At 45.9% G+C, this 6,000-nt stretch overlaps 2 protein-coding genes across 4 annotated transcripts in view; one reads left to right on the top strand and one right to left on the bottom strand.

Moving 5' to 3' along the window:
• The window catches only part of SPA17 (sperm autoantigenic protein 17), a 138,282-nt gene that overhangs the window by 27,638 nt on the left and 104,644 nt on the right, over positions 1-6,000 (top strand). The gene's annotated exons all lie outside the window — the stretch shown is intronic.
• SIAE (sialic acid acetylesterase) overlaps positions 1-6,000 on the bottom strand; it is a 31,094-nt gene that overhangs the window by 6,433 nt on the left and 18,661 nt on the right. The window lies entirely within an intron of this gene.

Raw genomic sequence — 6,000 nt, 5'->3', positions numbered from 1 at the left:
GGCATTTCAGAGGTTTTCGAGACAGCCCGGGATTTTGCAGGACCAGCTGAATGTTCTGTGACTGCCTGTTCCCACCCGCAACAACCTCATTACTGCCCGCACTGGCAAATTTTTATTGGATCCCGCGGGACCCCAATCCCAATGCAGTGCTCTAGTGTAGAGTGACTAGATGTCACATGTTAGCCACAAATACTCTTCATGTAAACTTCCCCAATGTAGCAAGAACACGTTTGGTGTTACAAGAGGACATAGTTTTAAATTAGAGGGGCAAAGGTGTCTGCAGTAATATCAGGAAGTATTACTTTACAGAGAGAGTAGTGGATGCATGGAATAGCCTTCCTGCAGAAGTGGTCGCTGCAAATACAGTGAAGGAGTTTAAACATGCATGGGATAAGCATAATGCTATCCTTCATATAAGATAGAGATAGGTATAAGGCTATCCTTCATATAAGATAGAGATAGGCATAAGGCTATCCTTCATATAACAGAGATAGGTATAAGGCTATCCTTCATATAACATAGGGATAGGTATAATGCTATCCTTCATATAACATAGGGATAGGTATAAGGCTATCCTTCATATAAGATAGGGATAGGTATAAGGCTATCCTTCATATAAGATAGGGATAGGTATAAGGCTATCCTTCATATAAGATAGGGATAGGTATAAGGCTATTCTTCATATAAGATAGAGATAGGCATCAGGCTATCCTTCATATAATATAGGGATAGGTATAAGGCTATCCTTCATATAAGATAGGGATAGGTATAAGGCTATCCTTCATATAAGACAGGAATAGGTATAAGGCTATCCTTCATATAACATAGGGATAGGTATAAGGCTATCCTTCATATAAGATAGGGATAGGTATAAGGCTATCCTTCATATAAAAGATTGGGATAGGTATAAGGCTATCCTTCATATAAGATAGAGATAGGCATCAGGCTATCCTTCATATAATATAGGGATAGGTATAAGGCTATCCTTCATATAAGACAGGGCCAGGGACTATTGATAGGCTTCAGAATATTGGGCAGACTAGATGGACCAAATGGTTCTTATCTACCGACTTATTCTATGTTTCTATGTGTCTTTTAAATATCCTGGACATAAGTGGACAATGGGCTGTAGCGGTCTATCCTCCCACTCACAGTTCTTCCAATAAGGAACCGATTCCCGCAACCATCGGCCTGTGTGGCGGCAGGTATTGGTCCTTGTGAAGTTTAGGCAATGAAGGAAAAAATAGGACACATAGGGTGTTGAAACAAATATGATCTGCAGTTGGAAAAAAATTCCCAGAGACGCACCTTCCTCTACAAGTGAGAACAATTTTTTTTTGCTTAACAAGGGTGGGGTCAGTGGGAAGGTTACGGTTTATCAGATCATCCGCAAGCATGTCTTCATTTAGCTTCAAATATAAACCAATATCTAACACAACCACTGAACCACCCTTCTCCGCCATCCTGACTGTCAGAGTTATTCTCTTTGGTGTTTGTTTAGATTACTTGGCCATTGTTTAACTTTCATAGAATGATGAAGATTAAAGGGATTGTCCAGCAAAAAGTAACTTATCCCCTATACACAGGATAGGGGATAAGTAGCTGATCACAGGGAGGGTCCAAACACGGCTCTCAACGAGGAGCGTGTGCAGTGGACGGGACATGCTCCATTCCCTTCTGTGGGAGTATTGGTGATGCCTAAATGCTATACTTGTGTCCCTTCGGAGCTTCTATAGAAATTAATGGAGTGTGTGCTGTCTACCAAACACGCTCCTCATTGAGAGCCGGGGTCCCGTTCTGGCTCAGCAGTCGTACTTATCTGCTAATTATCCGCTATCCTGTGGGCAATCACTTTAAAAGGGGTACTTCCTGCCGCTGGGGACCCCCCGCGATCTCCCTGCTGCACCCAGCATTTGTTTAGAGCGTCGGGTGCAGCGCCAGAGGCTCGTGATTTCCCAGTGGCGCCCTGCACGTGATGTCATGGCCACGCCCCTTTCAATGCAAGTCTATGGGAGGGGGCGTGACAGCCGTCACACCCCCTTCCCATAGATATGCATTGAGGGGGCGTGGCCATGACATCACGAGTAGGACGCGGCCATGACGTCACGAGCCTCTGGCCCGCATCGCCAGTCATCTGGCACGGAGCAAAGTTCACTCTGTGCACTGGATGTCTGGGGTGCCGCAGCAGAGATTGGGGGGTCCCCAGCAGCGGGACCTCCGCAATCAGACATCTTATCCCCTATCCTTTTGGATTGGTGAATATGATGTCTAGGGGTGGCGTACCCCTTTAACAAAGTCCCTACGTACCGGATCCTAAAATGTATCCAGGACTGGTGGTCGTGAAGGACTAGGGTAAAAATATGGATTCTCAACATTAAAGGGAATCTGTCATCTGTATCACCTACACCAACCTACATGTATGGGCTTGCAGTGCTGGGGACACTGATGAAAATTATACTTACTGATCCCTGATCCGTGCCTTTGTTATCGCGATATTCTTTTTATTTATATCAGGAGCTTGGTGGAGGGGTGCATTACCAAGCCCCCCCCCCCCCCCCCCGTGCATGTTGACGTTTGGCTTGAATCTTCATATAAAGTGCTTCCTACCCCTGTCCTGAGGCTCTATACTGCAGAATGGAGCTCCACTCTGCAGCTTCACCCCTCTCCTCCGCATGCATAGCTGGTCACAGGAGGCATGAAATGGAATCTCTCTTCTTGCAAGCAAGATTTCAAAGAGGAGAGGCGTTATGCTTCATTTTACAGCATCGAAGCCTTAGCACAGGGGGAAGAAGCGCTTCCTATGATGATTAAAGATAGACGCACCGCGCACAGGAGGCTTGGAAATGTGCACAAACAGCCTGATAGGAAAAAAAGAATATCATCTGAACAGAGGCACAGATCGGGGATCGGTAAGTATCATTTTCATCAGAGTCACCAGCACTACAGGCCTATACCAATAGGTTAGTGCGAGTAATACTGATCACATTCCCTCTAAATAGATGCTGTGTCATTTCATCAAACTTTGCACAGACCAATAGTGAATATGAGAAACTTTGTAATATATGTTATTAGACAAAAATACCTTTTTTTCTCCTTTTATCAAGATACCTCCCTCTCTCTCCTCTCCTGTGAGGCTGTATTTCCCTGTGAAAATTAGCTCAGCTTTCTCCTGTGTCTGCAAGACACGCCAATACATGTCTATGGAGAGGGCAGGAGGGAGCTCCGCCCACCAGCTCTGGGAGAACTGCAAATTATACATGAAGCCTGCAAGGCATAAATCGGCTAAAAAATACATTTTACATGTTATATAATGGCCATATATAGTGCTGCTCCTCATGTACACGCACAGGGCAGCTTATCTTGAAAAGTCAAACGATATGACGGGTTTACTTTAACTTCCTCAACCCTATCATTACCATAAAACATATCTCCCTGTTGTAAAGACAATAATTCATTTCTATGTGATCTTGTACACTTATGGCCTCAACTACAGATATAGTGTCATAAAGGATGTTACTTACCGTCCAGTCTGAACTGAGAGCAGGTGGGATTTTTTTTAATTTATTTTTTTAATAGTCAAAGCTTTAGCGAAATGGTTGCCATTTTTGTTGGTACTGAAAACATTAAAATATTATTCCTTTTGAGAGACCCTCAGACTGGTAACCATCAATATAGGAGGATACATTTATGACATTATTATGCCTTAGTTCCATTTCTGACAATCCCTCTGCAATGTCTTTTTGTTATATTTGCTTCCCGCCATCCTTGGTCGTTTTTTGTACAACGTTTTCTGGTGCGTCTTTTTTTTCAAAAGATAGATTACATACTGGGTGGTCTGTTTTTCATTAGCTCATGACAGCACCCCTGGGGAGGACCTCCCACCGCAGGACAGGAAACCTGGGAACATAAAGGGACACTCCTCTCCACACCTCAGTTCAAAGTAAAGTACTCCAAAGGAGCCAATAAACAGAAAATTATTTTCATTCTCTAGATTCATTAAACATCATTAAAAAAAAAACTTTTTTTTCTTTTTAGGGTAGGATAAATGAGGGATGCTGTCATGAGCTAATGAAAAACAGATTACCTGGTAAGTAATCTATCTTTACCTAATCACTCATGATAGCATCCCTGAAGACTTAGAATAGTAACCAATCAGGGCGGGACTACCACCTGAAGGACCTTACGTCCAAAGGAAAGAAAAGAAAAGGAGATTTTTTTTGTACTCACTGTAAAATCTCTTTCTCGTAGGTTTCATTGGGGGACACAGACACTGATGGGTATATGCTCTTGCCACTTGAAGGCGCTGACACTAGGAAAATAAGTCAGCTCATGCCTAGCAGGATATACCCGCCCACTGGAAGTGAGGTAATCAATTTTGTCACAAAGCAGTAGGAGAAGCCAACAAGAGATATGTCCGAAGGACCCTAGAAAGGAATCCCGGATAAAAGATTAAGAACCGGAAAAGATTATCCGGACCAGTAATGAAGAAAAGGGGTGGTGCTGTGTCCCCCATGAAAGCTACGAGAAAGAGATTTTACGGTAAGTACAAAAAAAAAAAATCTCCTTTTCTCGGTCGCTCTTCATTGGGGGACACAGACACTAATAGTACGTACCAAAGCAGACCCTGGGGTGGGAAAAAAATGCCAGAGAAAGGAACACAGTCCAGAGACTGAACCCCATGCAACTGCAAGGCTTGCTGGCGAGACCCTCAGCCAAGAGATAACCGGGGCCTGGAAACTGAGCGCCTGGAAGAACCACCACCCATGGAGAAGGGCCAGGAAGCCAAAATGAAGAGACCGGAAATCCGCAGAGAGAAATGAAAAAAGGACGTCCCAGAGGCCCGATGGGCCGTAACCATCCTGGAAGGATAGAGGAAACCAATTCCAAGGAAACTACGGAACCAGACAGAGGACTAGCCCGGTAGGTAAACACAGAGAAAAAGGGGGGGGGGGGGGGGAGAGAACCCCATCCAGCCGACTGAAGAGAACATGGCGAGAAAACGCCAGGGAGATCAACATAACCCAGGAAGAAGGCTAGCATGTGGAAAATGGAGACCAGAAACTTCTGGAAAAGAAAAAGGAACAGAGACAAAACCATCCTGAGAGACTTGATGAATCTAACCGATGATCCGGACTGACAAGCTTCAGGTTCCAGATCACCGTCTCAGGGTTACCGCAAGAACCGGGGAGGAAGAGCTGACCCAGAGTATGAAAAAGAGCCGAAACAGCGGTAAAAAGCTCAAAGAGGGAACGACGTCCACGCATAGGGTCAAGTTGACCAGACTGGCGAAATCCAGATGACCTGAACACCCTCTGTGCCGGGAATACCTGGATCACGAAGGAGAAGGAAGTAAATCAGCAGGACAAGGACCTGAACATCCAGAAAAGTGTATCCCGGAATACCGGAGTGACCAGACATGGGAACTGGAACTGGCAATGGGGAACCAGGACAGCAGCCATGCAAAACAGCAGATATAGAGCAGGTGGCCGGCGGTAGTGAAACAGATGGAGCACCTACCGGTGTGCCAGAACGATGCTGGTAGCAGACCAACGGCACGCCCTCTGTGAAAGGGGAACAGTGATAGCTGTTTCTGCGAAGGCCCAATGAACCTGCAGAAAATGCCTACATCCTACCCCGTAACGGTGCTACAGACGGCACACCGTAGAAGGCACCAGAGCTGCAGATACAGATGACCTATGTAAGATGCACATGGTGCAGGAAACCATGCAGACACAGTCTGGCTTGTCACGATGCCGGCTGGCAGGAGGTGGATCCTCTGTGCCAGAGAGGGATAGCGAGGACCGTGCTAGTGGACCGGTTCTAAGACACTACTGGTTTTCACCAGAGCCCGCCGCAAAGCGGGATGGTCTTGCTGCGGCGGTAGTGACCAGGTCGTATCCACCAGCAACGGCTCACCTCTCTGGCTGCTGAAGATAGGCGCGGTACAAGGGAGTAGGCAGAAGCAAAGTCGGACGTAGCAGAAGGTCGGGGGCAGGCGGC

This window comes from Hyla sarda, chromosome 10, assembly GCF_029499605.1.
Source record: "Hyla sarda isolate aHylSar1 chromosome 10, aHylSar1.hap1, whole genome shotgun sequence".
Classification (NCBI taxonomy): Eukaryota; Metazoa; Chordata; class Amphibia; order Anura; family Hylidae; genus Hyla; species Hyla sarda.
The sequence above is the reverse complement of the archived record's forward strand: the minus strand, read 5'-3'. Positions and strand labels throughout refer to the sequence as shown.